The 14,157-nt window shown below is 42.8% G+C and overlaps 1 protein-coding gene across 2 annotated transcripts in view; it reads right to left on the bottom strand.

Moving 5' to 3' along the window:
- Positions 1-9,187, bottom strand: part of PALS2 (protein associated with LIN7 2, MAGUK p55 family member) — a 59,534-nt gene extending 50,347 nt beyond the window's left edge. For both annotated transcript variants that reach the window (XM_066318844.1, XM_066318852.1), the window contains exon 1: positions 9,037-9,187. The gene's annotated coding sequence lies outside the window, so the exon portion shown is untranslated. The remainder of the gene's footprint in view (positions 1-9,036) is intronic.
- Between the last annotated feature and the right edge of the window lie 4,970 nt (positions 9,188-14,157).

The following is a 14,157-nucleotide window of genomic DNA, read 5'->3' as shown; positions in this document are numbered from 1 at the left end:
CTTCTTGAAAATCTGCTCAGAGATACCACTAATAGGAACTCTTGATAGATTCTACAAGGCTTCAAACACCGCACTGCACGTTAGAAGGAGAAGCTGGATGGACCTTCAGTCTGACCCAATGACAATCTGAAAAGCTACTGTATTCAACGGGACCCAAGTACTTTCAGGTTTGCAATGGATTTGAGTTATGTAGCTGGGCTGCAGGACTTCATTGACAACATAAGTAGAAGTTTTACCCTTTCACATTGCATTTACTTTCGCCTTAGTACATAATACTCCTGCACTTTGATACCAGATGCCAACTACAGAACTAAAATTACTGCCTCCACAGATATCCTGGCTAGTCCTGTATTCAACACAAACAGGAAGTCATACTCTGAGACCTCAAAACAGCAAAGATTTTCTTCTATTTCAAAACAGCACTGTATTTATTATAAGGCTAATTTATAAATTAATCTCTGTAGTCTTCTCTCATCTACTGCTAAAGTGCATTGCTGCTTCTTAAATTAAAATCCAAATACAAACAGGTCATTTATATAAATGCATTTGCATCCAATCGTGGTTCACAATCATCTACCCAGATTTGCCCCTCCTGCTGAAACTCATGAAAAAAATAGGAAAAACATTTTCCTGACTATCTCCCCTGACTAACTCTGCTCCTCTGATTATTTTACATTGACTGGCTTTCTGTCCAGATTTTGTAACAGAGGTAAAAGTAGGAACTTGCTTTATTCATGAAGCTTACTGCCAAACTACTGGAAAGATTTCAAACCCAGAACTCTGGAAATACAGATTTAACAAAAACATTGCTCTAGCTTGACTTGGTTAAATGTCACAGTTGAAAGATTTAAGTGTGCTTACTCTCTGCTTATTAAGTAAATATTTCCAGTATTTCCAAATTAAGGAACTCTACAACTGAGACTAACTGAATACAGCATGAGCTGTATGAAGCTGAGGAGCAGAACAGACACCTACGTGAAAGAAATAAAGTTATGGGTGAAAAAAAGTTAGTGTTAACCCTTCAAATGCAAGTATTCTTAACTTTCACAGTCTAGTTATAAGGAAGAATAGTAAGCATTGAAAGTGATCCAAACTTTGGAGTAATTACAGAAAAATAAAATTCAATGTATTAACTCACCCTGGAGGTAAAAACAGAGTAATCTAATTCAAACTAGTCTATGGCTGTCCAGAGAGATTACCTCCTGGAAGTACAGTAATTATATTTGTAAAGTAAAATCATTTATGCCTGGGGTAGGGAAGCCCAAGGGATTTTATTTTTTTTATTTTTTTTTATTATTTGAAATGTGTAAAAGCTTTATAGTGACATCCATAATGAGAAAAGAGCTTTGTGCACAAAAGCACACATTCTGTGTAATGGCCTTCATCAGGAGTGGTGAACAGATAAGTGTAACTGGTATGACAGTATCACACCAGATGTCACATGAACACACATACAGTGGCACCTTTCCATATAGGGCCCATACATTCTAAGCTAAGTAGCAGATTGTTCTGAAACTTACTACACAACGTTTCTGCCAAATTTGTAATTAAACTAATTCTTACAATTCTAAAGAAAGGATTCTTAATAGTTTCAGTGAATGTTCTTCTATGTAGATTTTTTGCTAGTGCCTTACAAATAAAATTACTTAAAAAAACCCAACCAAACAATACATTCCTAAGAGCTCAAACTTACTTAAGTGTCTTAGTTTAACAACTCCAGTTAATAGCAAGACTTAACAGTACTATTCTGACAGTCTCACTGTCATACAAAACTCTCAAAACAGTTGCGGTTTTGGGAGAAACGAGTGTGGTCAACTGTGGCCTAACTTAGGTCTTGTCTACAAAAGAGAACTCTACCAGGAGCCAAAATCTCTTAGTTTGAACAGTTAAAAAGAGACAAAGTAAAACAATACCAGAAACTTTAAATCATCTATGAAGCAATTATCTCAGAAATTTCAAATTACAACGATGCCCCTTGAGACCTTCCACTTTATGACAAGTCCACCTACCGAACAGTCCACTCTTCTCTTTTCCATTACCTATTCATTAGTACCAATGAAGTTCTTCCTTCTGAAGGCCCCTGCTGCTTTCCTGAACAGCATGGAACCTGATTTAAGATAGAGAATTATGTGCTAAACTTGGTAAGAACTACACATTTCTTTCTACTGCTGCTTAGTTAGTCTGTGCTGTTTGCAAAGCTATTTGCCAAGATCTGACACAGTTAAATGTGCATGCTTCAATACATAGCTAATAAATTCCATTCAGCAGTAAACCTGCCTGCTCCCAGGCCACAGCACAAACAGTCCCAGCAGAGACTGCACCAATCTCCCCAACTAATAGACTGCTGGATAGGAGAATCCTTTTTTGATCCAACTACAAAAGCAAGATTTCCAACTGAATCAATTTTTGGCAACAGCGGATTTTTATTTTTTTTTAACGAATTTAGCCATTTATTTGTTAAGAAGCACCAGGTTATTTATCAGTGTACTCAGCGAAGCAAGCAGACATCCGCACGACAGGAGCTGCCCTCTGTCCCTGGCGCCCCGAGCCCATCCCAGCGCCGCTGTCCCGCTGTGGCCACTGGAGGGCGCGCTTGAGCCACCGTTCCGAGCCGACCCGGCGCGTCCGGGCTCCGCGCTCGGAACTTGGACATCATTAACACAAAACCTTTTCTGCCCCTTTTCAGCAGCAGCCAAAGCCTCTTACCTTCTCGCCAGTGTACACACCCAGGTCATCTCCCACTCCAACAGCAAGATTTCTAACAATGCCTGAATCCCTAACACTTACCCCTTGGGAGCCGGTGGTGTGCGTATGGCAGGTACAAGGACAGACGGACGGATGGATTTTTTTTTCCTAACAAATTATGTGTCAAACTCAAGAGACAATTCAACTCTTCGGTGCTCTCATACCCCTTTCTCTTTGTGTTTTTATGGTCTGTCCTCAAAACTGCCCAAACCTTATAATTAACCCTACTTCTGCCCTCCAGCAACAGGAACATGTAGCAGACGTGAGGGTTCTCAACCATGAGCTGGAGCAATTCAAGCTCAGTTATCACTGCTCTGCGAGATAATGTTACCCAAGCGCTGATTAAAACCCAGCACCACAAGTTACCAGTTCATCTTGCTGCCCAAAGCACAGTGACTCAAAGGCAGGGTGTCCATTTGATCTCTCCTGCGACAAGACACCTGTGAGATTACCACAGAGCTAATGATGGACAACTCCTCTCACACAACAGGTTTACGCCAAAGTTGAACTATCCATGTAGTAGTAAGTGGACAAAGCTATGAAAGAATGAAACAAAATTCAGAGCCGTAACCAGTGTTTCACTTGAGAGTAAGCCTCAGTTGAACACTGCTTTAAATACCACACATAGCAATGTACACTCAGTTTGTCCTCAGGGAAGATCATGTAAAACAAATGCCAACTACATCAATTAACAAGCTCCTGGAATTTGCTAAAATACTACAAAGATTAAATCTGTATAAGGAAGCTTCACTGGTCAGAAGTGGCCAAATTAAGCACTGCTCATCCCATTTTGCTGTTTAGTACCAAATTTAGTGGAAGCAGCTGAGCCGTGCCAGTAGATCTGACAAGAGGGACTGACTGTCTGCCTGATTTGAATTCAGATGACTGAATGCCCTCCTGTCACACACTCCATGAACATTAAGTTTCACTTACCAACTCCTCCCTGCCTGCATGTTCTTTACCAAAGAATGCGTGAACTGAACTTTCAGCTGTTAATTACAGCTCCTTCTAATGACCTGAAGAATGTGTGAGAAGCTGTAAGCAGCAGTACGACTCCAGCAAAATTAATAATGTTCAAGCAATTTCTGTGCAGCCACCTTGTCCTTTGCTATAGCACAACAGCCCACAATACAGTAAGCCAGAACAGTTTGGAAAGGAGAAATAAAACTTTTCTCTCACTTCATTTGCTAGAATACAAGTCTGTCTTCCCAGTTTGAGAACTTCTGCTGCATAAGCAGATCCATCTTGCCAAAAAGACCTCTGTAAACTTCAACAGAGGATCAGGAAAGGCATGGGGTGGAATTTTAATAAGATGCATAAAGGCTGACTTACCAATTGGCCCATGACTTGTAAAAAACATAAATCGACATCACATAAAAAGTTGTTGATATGTTTTACACACAAAACTTCTGGGATGATCCCTGCAGTCAGACTTCTGAACAATTAATGAACAAACACGGAATCAAATACTTTTAAAAATTTATAATGGAATGGAATAATACAGTCAGAATGGCTGATACATCTTTCTTTTATTCTCCTGCTGATTTACTTGAGGGCTGCTCTACCTTGTGTTACTAGTTTTAACAAAAAAACTTTAGCCAGTCTTTTTACCCTCGGTCTATTTACCTTCAACCTACTTTCCTCCAACCTGTGTTTGGATATTTGAAAAGGTATCACTTAAACTTTTCATTAATGCATATTTGACCAGTGGGTGGAGATAATTAGAAAATTAAATCCAAACTATTTGAGTAGCCACTCTTCCTACAGAAGCAATATTTGAATGCCAGACTCTTTCACCAAGAGGCTTAAGTAAACGATCTTTAAATAAAAATTTGAACTTTTTCTTGCATCCTAATTTTCCTTATTTCAACAGTATCTTGACAAAATGTCTTGCAATCAAAATGTAAAGGCTTAAGTTTATCTGAAATCAACAGCTGTATCTCCACCTACTGGAAAAGTGAATTTAACTGAAAAAGTAATTTGATCCTTTGGGATCTGGGTAAGCAGAAGCTGCAAAAGGAGCAATGTTTTTGTGTAAGATACAAAGAATTTGTGTGTGTCATGTGTCATCATGTTTTGTGTCCCTCTTCCCCCAAAACAAGTTTATAGAAACCACTGTCATTCTCTGCAGTAAGCATGGATTTCACGAAGTCCTTACTTTCAAACAGTCCCTTGTCAGAATGTAAAACTATACTCTTAAAACAATACTCTTACAAGACATGTAGAGGTAATTTATTTAATAACATTTTTTGCTAGTAAATCTGAAATGTCATCTGATTTCAGTATCTTTCTAATTTCCACCATGGTTTCATGAGACCTGAATACTAGAGCGAGTTCTTTAAATAACTGATGTGTAAAACCCATGGAATGGTTGCTAATATCAAACACTGTTAGTATGAAACACCTTTTTCTCTTAAGCCACAGACCTCGAAAATAATTAAAACATGATGATAAGAGTAGACATCCCATTTTTCATTTCTTATGGTTATTATTTATCAAAGGTTGTGAAACTACTGTAACTTCAAAGACTCTAATTAACCCAAAACAGGAGTGCAAATGTTTTCATATGGAAGAAACCTTGTCCTAACCTCTCTTTCTACCTTTTTTTTTGGTCTCTATTATTCTTGTAGGAGTGACATCAGCCATAACTATATAGTTCAGGCTTGCTTTATTCTGAAAAAAGGCAATTTCAAGCCACAGGATAGCACATCACCATCTCCATGTTTTGTCATACTACAGTTTTGCTGTAGTATAACCTGAGACCCAACTGCAGATGCTTATAATGACCATGGACTTATAGGAGCCTTGTAACAGTATCTGTGACCAGCACATCTGTGTTCCAGCCCGTCTCCTGCACATCACACTGAACTGAACTCACCCTTCCCCAGCACCCTCTAGGAGCTGCTTCTCTTGTGGGGGACAGTGAAACCACTTTTCCCTCTCACAGACTTGCTCTTAACCCCACCATCGTATTCCATGTCATATCTCCACACAAGTAAGTCCAATAGTGTCTGTACCACTCCAGTTGCAGGATGCTTCTAAAAATTCAGGTTTTTACATACGTGCAAGGCCAACCCTTCCAGGTTTTATCCATTTTTAGTTTAAGCACAGAACATGACAGGGCATTTTATTTCATCATATGTGAGCTTTTCATCCTTTCACATCTTGAGAGTATTATTCCTTCCACATCTGCATAGAGACTGTCACAATCCCAAGTGCATACCTGTCTCTTAAGCAAAAAGAAATTCCTCCCACTTCTTCCTCAGCATGAGAAAAGATTCACAGATCCTGCACAGAGGATCAAAGGGCACACACAACCCTAGAACAGTCACACCCAGCGAGAACTTTAAATCACTTTGCAGAAAGTATGGGTTTAAAGCAGGACACTGAACTTTTAGAAAATGGCATTCAAACTACAATTTCTACGAACAAATACGTTTAGAAGAATAACACAAGAATTCAGGGACTGAGTCACTGTACAAAGAGACTCATACTAAAGAGTCTTTTGAACGTCATTTTGGTACCATGAAGTTTTCTCCAGATCACTGACCTCTGTTCCTGCACACAGAAATAACAAATGCATGGACTTAACAGCAAGCTAGAGCTTGATGCTGAGCGAAGATACCCAACATTTGAGGATAATGCTGTGATCACATCCTTAACAACTTAAAGCCAAATTATTTGATCGATTACTTGGTTTTCCTGCTTTTACTGTGGTTAAATATCAACTAAAAATGTCAAAACTAGCAAGTCATATTGCCAAGATTTCTGTTTCTTTCTACCTTCCTGAGGTTTACATACACACAAATTCGAAGGAAAATTAAGATCAGATTAAAATTTTATGCTCTAAATAAGAAATGTCCTAAAAGTCAGGGTTTTTGGACATATTCATCCTATTAGTCTTTTTTAAGACTCATATTATTCAGGCACATTTTCATTACTTCCTTTCTTATTTTTCTTGTATTAAAAAAAATAATAAATTATTTAATGGTTTAAGAGCCTTCAATATTTTTTAAAGGGAGAAAAAGGCACAAGAAAGAGGCAGTTCAAAAAAGGTCCAATTGCACAAATGTTGCAACAGCTTTTCAATCATTTTAGAGACTGAGTATGCAGTTGGCCCACTAATAGAGCAGCAGAAGAGATACCATTCCACAGAGCTAGTACAGTGTATTTGTCAATAATTTCCATATTAATTAGTTTTCAACAAGACAAGCAGAAAGAGCAATGATCCATGAGATCTAAAACAAATGCAAGCACCCTGAATTTAAGGAATTCAGGGTGCTTGCATTTGTTTTAGATCTGAATATACACCCTTTTGGTTAGATGTCAAAGATTACATTAAAAAACAAGCAAATAAACAAAAAATTCCCAAACCTAAACGACAAAATAAAAACCTGGGAATGCTACCAGCGTTGTGACACGATACCTCAGTACTGCACATTTTTCACAGCAACACAGATCTTAGGTAATCTATCTAGTGCAATACTTCGAGAACAAACTAAGGACCCAAGATCATCAATTCCAAGCATTTCAAGGGAGGGAAGAGGAAACTAAAGACTTCTCTGAAGGGTCCTTTAAAAATCCCATTTAAATGTGCTCAAACTAGACTCCAATTGTCAGCACTTCAGTTAAATGATAATTTTCTCTATGTCCTTCATAAAGAAGAATTTTTTGGCAGACGTATGGTCCAGCAACATGTCAAAGTGCTAAAAGCCAACCACCTCAGCAGAAAAAAAAGTAAACATTAGGATGCTAGTGTCAACCCAACCAGTTTACCAGACACTATCTGTTCAGAAGCAGCACACTAAGATTTCAAAGCCTCCTCTAGTCCGACATCTATTTATAGCTGCCCAGCCTCTGTACAATTTCTTGCAGCCTCTGCTCCTCTCAAAGCCAAGTGGGAGAAGTTGAATGGATCTAATCCTGGGCCTTGTGCTGCAGGACGGCCAGAAGATCTGCAACTCTCCCCCAGCAAACTCATGGGCAGGGGAACCAGGTGTTAGGAGAAGAGACTGGTCGAACCTATACAGGAGCCAAATACATGGGATAAACCTTCCCCCTGTTTCAGGAACACACGCAGGTTGACAGTAATGAACCACATCAGCATCAGAGCTTCAGCAAAATATACCAGTCTGCTTCCTCTTCAACACCGAGCAACAGCCTAAGCCAGCTGCCTTTCAAGCCAAGTCAGAAGCTATCCAAGCCAGCTTTGACCCCCGGACAGCAGCAATGTCATCCAAGCACCTTTCCACCTACAATGCTACTACTGTACATTGCACCTTCCTCAAACAAACTCAGAGGCTGCTGGCTTTTTTCCCGTGCAGTCTCTACCACCCGGCCATGCACGCTCTTTTAAAGCACCGACCCAGGTCGGCTCTCCTTCATCTCCATCTCATCGCGGGAAGGGCGCAGATATTTTCCTGCATACGGAGCACAACGCCACAGGCTGAACTCTGGTCCAAGCTCCGCACATCCATCCGTGGTGCCTCCTCTCCTACACCTACATCCACTTGCCTGTAGTACTCGTACAACGACCGAGGTGACAGCACTGCTGGAAACTCCTGCCCACCTGATCACAACCACATTTTCGCCCCTTTCCCCGGCCAGAGGCAGACGGAAGGGGAGGGTTGACTTTCTCGGGTAGAAAAGAGGCAGGGAAAGGCCGGGGCAGAGACCAGGAGAGGAAAAATCACCCCAAGGGGAGAGGAGATAATCCCCGAGAGGCGAGGCTGCGGAGGAGCATGAACGCGGAGGGAGGGACAGGGCCAGCGAACTGGGGGGGATAATCCGGCAAAGAAGAGGGGAGATAATCGCCTCGGAGCGGGGAGGTGGAGGATCCCGGAGAGGGAGGGGCGGGAAACCTGATAATCTCCAGGAGGAGAGAAAATACCGGGAAAGGGAGTGGGGGAAGGGGGGTGGGCGGGTGGATAATCCGGAGCGGCAGATGAAGCGCGAGTCTCCCGGGGACGCATCCGGAGGCGGGAGGAGGAGGGTTAATCCCCGCTCTAGGGGCAAAAATCCCTCTTCCCGGACTCCGGCGCTGCCATGTTCGCTCCCCTGCAGGCCCGCCCAGCCCCGCTACCTGCGGACGGCTCTTCCCGCCTCACGCCACACGCACACGGGGCGCCTCCGCTCCCGCCGCCGGGTCGAAAGGCTCGAGCGGGTTGGCTGCGGGACCCCGCCTCCCACCACCATTTCCCCGCCGGCTGGGAGGGGACGGGAGAACCGAGCAGCCGACCCCTCCCTCCCCCTCGCCGCGCACGCGATCTCGCCGCCGGTACGGGAACTCACCGGCCGGCACCGACTCTCGCCGCTCCCCGTCCCCTCCTCCCTCAGCTCGACCCCATGGGCGGTCTCGGGCGCGCGGGGCTGCCGCAGGGACGGCGCGAGCCGGAGGTGCCGCCGCCGCTCTGCGCCCGCCTCGGCGCGCGCCGCCGGCGTGGCTGTGGCACGCGCTCCCGCCGCTCTCCTCCGCCCCGCCCACCCCCGCCGAGCGCGCGCGCGGCCTCCGCGCCAGTGGCGCGCGAGCGCCTCTCCCGCTCCCGCCCGGGGGGAGCGCGCGCGGCTTTGCCTCGCACCGCCCCCCGCTTCCCCCGCGTGAGGGAGTGAGGGAGTGTGAGTGTGAGTGTGTGAGTGTGAGGCGGCGAGAGGGCGAGTGCGAGAGAGCGAGTGTGTGGGAGTGCGCGTGACTGCGCGTGTCACGGCGTGTGCGGGCGCGTGTGTGCCCGCGTGTTCCAGGGTGCGTGTGTGAGGGCGCGTCTGTGAGGCGGGGCGGTGGCGCAGGGCCGCGCGGGGACACGCGCGTGTTCGTGTCCAAGCACGCGTCTGTGAGCGCCGCCGTGGGTGGGGAGTGAGGAGGGACAGAGCGGGCCCGTGTGCCGGCGTGCCCGTGCCCCCTCGCCGTGTCCCCGCGCTGCTCCCGGGCCGGTTCGGGCTCCCCCGGGCCGAGTCCGGAGGGGGACACGTGGCGCTGCCTGCTCAGTCACCGAGTGCGAGAAATGCTGCAGAGAAGTCACACGTTTCAGAAGGGAAAGGGAAAGTAGGGAGTTTGCCCTGATGCCAGGAACCCGCAAGACGGCTTAAATGGAAATAACACTGGGAAAGCGATTTCCCCGCACTTCTGGTCACTGTTTAAACATTTCGTTTGTTTTGAACAATGATTATATAAAGCAGCTCTCGCTTTTTGTTTCAGGGGAGGCTCTCACCTTTGGATACTCAGGGAAATTTGGGTTGCACACGGTCAGTCCTGCATGCAGAATTCTCACTAACTAAAGCTAGTTTTTTTTTGGCTTTCACCTAAGGGCAAAATTTGCTCCAGAAACAAAATGCTCATATCCAAAACAATCTGTCATTCCTCAGCTTGTTTTCATTCGCTTATTCCTCCACATACCGACTTTGGTGGAAATTTTTGAATCCAAGCCTACACTTTAACTGCAATCTGCATAATTATGCTGTTTTAAGAATACCTGGTAGCCCGGTGTGACATAAGGTAAACCTTCATAACAAGCTGTCTGCAATTTGCACTGGCTTTTTCTTTGGGAGCCATTGAGGAAAAGGGAAAGCCAGAGCTACGAGGGGGCAGAGTTCTAACAGAAAATCCACTAGTTACCCATTTTCCTGTTAATGGGTTCAGATTCTGCTTTCCTAGCAGATAACGACTAAACTGCCACCAACAATATCAAAAAACCAGCTGATATTTGTGATGGGCATAATTACAGAAACTGTGGAACAGCAGCCAGCAGGTGAAAAACCTCTCAGATTGTCCAATAAAGTTGCATCAAGTAAATGAGATCCTGTGCACCTCATCTTAGGAAAACAGCATGTAAAATTCCTTTAGGAATTATTTTTACTTGCTCTTCAAATTACAGTAGCTACCCTGCACTGTAAAGAGCTTCATAGGCATGTGGAATTATACATCCCTAGGTCCAAAGAGCTTACAGCCCTCTTGCAATTTCTCAGTAAAAAAAGTCCAAATTGAACATATTTTTGGTAAATTGCTTCACAAGCAGTTATCTTTTCGTTGTTAAACTGAAAGGAAACTTAAAATGGCGTGAGGGATTCTAAGCAACATAATGACTTACTCCACCCTTTTGGTGTTTGAGCCCCCAGCAGCTACGATGGAAAAACTGACAGGCAAAAAAATTCTCACTCCCCAAAAAATAACTTTAGATCATTTTCTCTTCTTTGCCTGTTATTTATTTTTTGGTGATGTTCTAATTGAACCAGAGCCACAAAACGCATAAATGCCATCTCATCCTGTATTTCACAACACAACAAGTTGACTTCTTCTCTTACAGTTTCTGCATTGGCGAAAACTAAACATTATTCTCTTAAGAAGAAAGGCTTGTAGCAATTTATGCTGACATCTTTCATGATACCCTGACTTTACCTTCATGGCCAATGAAAGAAAATTACTACACTGCAAAACTTAGAGGTTCCTTATTACAGTTCAGCTCAAAGCTTGAATCCAAACCTTTGAAATACAAGAGCCCATTTTTGGCTGTCACAGAAATATCTAAACACGAAGTACTTTGACTGCTCCACAGTCTTTTGAGCGTCTTCCATTCTGGTCTCTGCAGCTGCTATTTGGCTATTAAAGCCCTCTAGGGAATGTGTCCCAAATGCTCACACACCATTTTTTGCCCACTATTTAATCCATTTGATCCATTAGGGTCAAGGAAGAAATAGAGATGTGTTGTTTTAAAGAAGAACTTAGAAATTGATGTTTACCCTCTGTCAGGAATTATCATATCCTTTGGACTTTTTGCTACTTACGTTTGCATGCCGCTCATAGCAGAAATCCCCCGTTACAAGGATGGTCCTTAGGACCCTGCTTGTGCTGTTCAGTCTGAGAGCTTTGAACCATTCCCGCAGTGCAAAAACGACCGTAAATCTCTTTTATCCATTTAATGGGCAATTACTGCACTTCAGCCAAGCCTCACCCTGTTCCCAGTTTGTGGCAGAGACGACGGGACCTGGCCAGGGCTGACTTATGTCCCAGCAATTTCTGCCTAGTGATCGTGGTCAGCCAGGCATAGGTTAGAAGAGTGCCAAAACCGAGTTTCTTTATGCCAGGGATTATCACAGTCTCTGTCTAGCCACGGGATTCAGGCAGCGTAAGGACTGTCTGGTAGGGCAGCCCTAGCCCTTGTATTTTTGCAGTGATTGATTTACATTCACTAGAACTGGAGTTTATGACTCCACAGAGCTTTGAACTCTGTCTTTGATGATACAGATCTCACTTGAGCACTTTTGCTATGGAGTCTTCTGCTCCTTTTTGTAAAACTGCAGGGACCGGGGTGCTAACTTTCTGACAGTTCTCTGCTGATGCTACAAGCAACAAGGTAGAGGTCTTTCTCCAGGGTCTTCTGGTTTTGCTAGGGCTCCTACCCTGATGTTAGAGGAGTTAGAGGATCAGACATTCCAGTATACAGAGTGTGGAAAGGAGGATGTCCCGTTATTGTTCTGGATGAACACATGGAAAACAAAACCTGTAATTACCACCAGCACTGCCACAGTAGTGGAGAGAGTATCTGCTGGCTGGTGTCAACTGTGCCAAAATCTTTTTTGTCTTATTCTCTGCAGAGCTCTGGGTCTGAATTCCAAATTCTCTATCACTGTTCTGGTGGCTATTTTAACGACAAAATGAACAATTGTACTCACAGAGGAGGTACTTCTTTGAGTTCATTCCCCTTTCCATACGTGTGGAAAACTGGTGTTGAGTGAAGGACTTGGAGATGGTGTACTATTTTTAAAGGAGATTTTAGGCTGATTGCTGGCATGCTCAGCAAGTCCAGTGTTCTGCACACTTCTGTTAACCAGTGTCTAATTTGGATAATAATTTATTATGATCAGTCTAAAGACAGATCTAACTTTAGACTTCTTTATTTGATAACCACCAACATATGCTGTCGTCATGACCTGAAAAAATTAAGACAATGAAGTGTCAGTTTCTTTGCTGTATTTATCACTATTTGGAGATCTTATGATGATAACTTGTTTATGTATCCATTGACATACCACCCAAAATATTTTTAGTAAGTTTTTTGTGCCAAAGAAATCAGCTAGGGTTTTTTTTTAATTATCATTATAATTATTATTATTATTTTAATTTATTTTTGGTGTGTAGTTTGTTTTCATTTCTGTATGCAAGACATCGTAGAACATTAAAAAAATACAGCAAATACAGCAAAATTTCTAAGAAATTACACCATTTTCCAAGCTATGAGTTGCTCCAGAGTAACTCATTAAAAGATCACATAGATAATTACAAATATTGGCAGTAAGATAAAACCAGTTTTCTTTCAGGAGCAGATGATCAAACCCACAATATTTAGGAGAATGTTGATTTACATGGAAAGGTGGTATGAAAGAATAAAAGAAAACAGTACCTACAGAGTTAAAAGGCTACATGTGTAATTCCTGTGCTATTTTCATCACTGAGGTCTGTTTGCATGTGGAATTCAACTCCATAGAAGGAGATAATGAAGACAAATAGTATGGCTTTAATTTTAAAAGGGGTGGATAATTTCATGGCAGCTTACAACATTGGTAACTGGGCAGGCTAAGATAATAAGGCTAATCAAATCTCATGCTTCACAGCACTTGTTCCCTGCGGGGTCAGGAAAAATCTTTCCACTGTATACAGCACTATACAATTAGCAAGGTTATTATTGGGGAGCAGAGGTACAGCCTTCTAAAGCAACAAGCTTTTGCCATTCTCAGGGAACAGAGGCTGCACTTGACCTAACAGAAAAAAGAGAATTATTTTCTTGTGCCACTTTGCTCCTCTACACTGACAGAGTTTTAAAATTACAGTTCTTGGGGTTTTTTTTAAATTCCTGGAACGTGATTACCTAAGTGCATTATTGTCTGAAATGTGTCAAAAACTCCTCCACCTGTACCTGTTAGCCCAATTCAAAACCAGCTGTCACTGACTGGACATGGGAATTGCATTGATTAAGCTGTTGCAGCTTGCAAGTGCATATTTCTCTCTCATTAGGTCAATAACGTTACAGAATTTGCATCTTTGCAGCAGTGTAGGCAGAAAGACATAGTCCCAAATGATGATGAGTTTTTAGCTAGGAGCTTAAATGACATAGTTTTTGAATATTTAGTTTGGGAAGTACCCTTTCATTTTCTTTAATTGCCTGAAACATATTGTTGTAGGTGTTCTGTGTGTAGACTAGTATTTTATTCTCCATCAGTGTGTGCATCAGAGAAATGAAATCAATGCAATTGAAAATATTTAGGGTGTTTTTCTGCAAAATTTTTTCTTTATGTGAATGTGATACTCTTTATGTGTTGGTGGGGTTTTTTCCTTACAAGGTGGAGGAAGCATGACAGCAGAACAACATTCTTTAAAAATCCATATTATGAAAACAAGTCTCTTTTTGTGAGCTATACCTCAAA

Source organism: Sylvia atricapilla, chromosome 1 (genome assembly GCF_009819655.1).
Source record: "Sylvia atricapilla isolate bSylAtr1 chromosome 1, bSylAtr1.pri, whole genome shotgun sequence".
In the NCBI taxonomy this organism is placed as follows: domain Eukaryota; kingdom Metazoa; phylum Chordata; class Aves; order Passeriformes; family Sylviidae; genus Sylvia; species Sylvia atricapilla.
The sequence above is the reverse complement of the archived record's forward strand: the minus strand, read 5'-3'. Positions and strand labels throughout refer to the sequence as shown.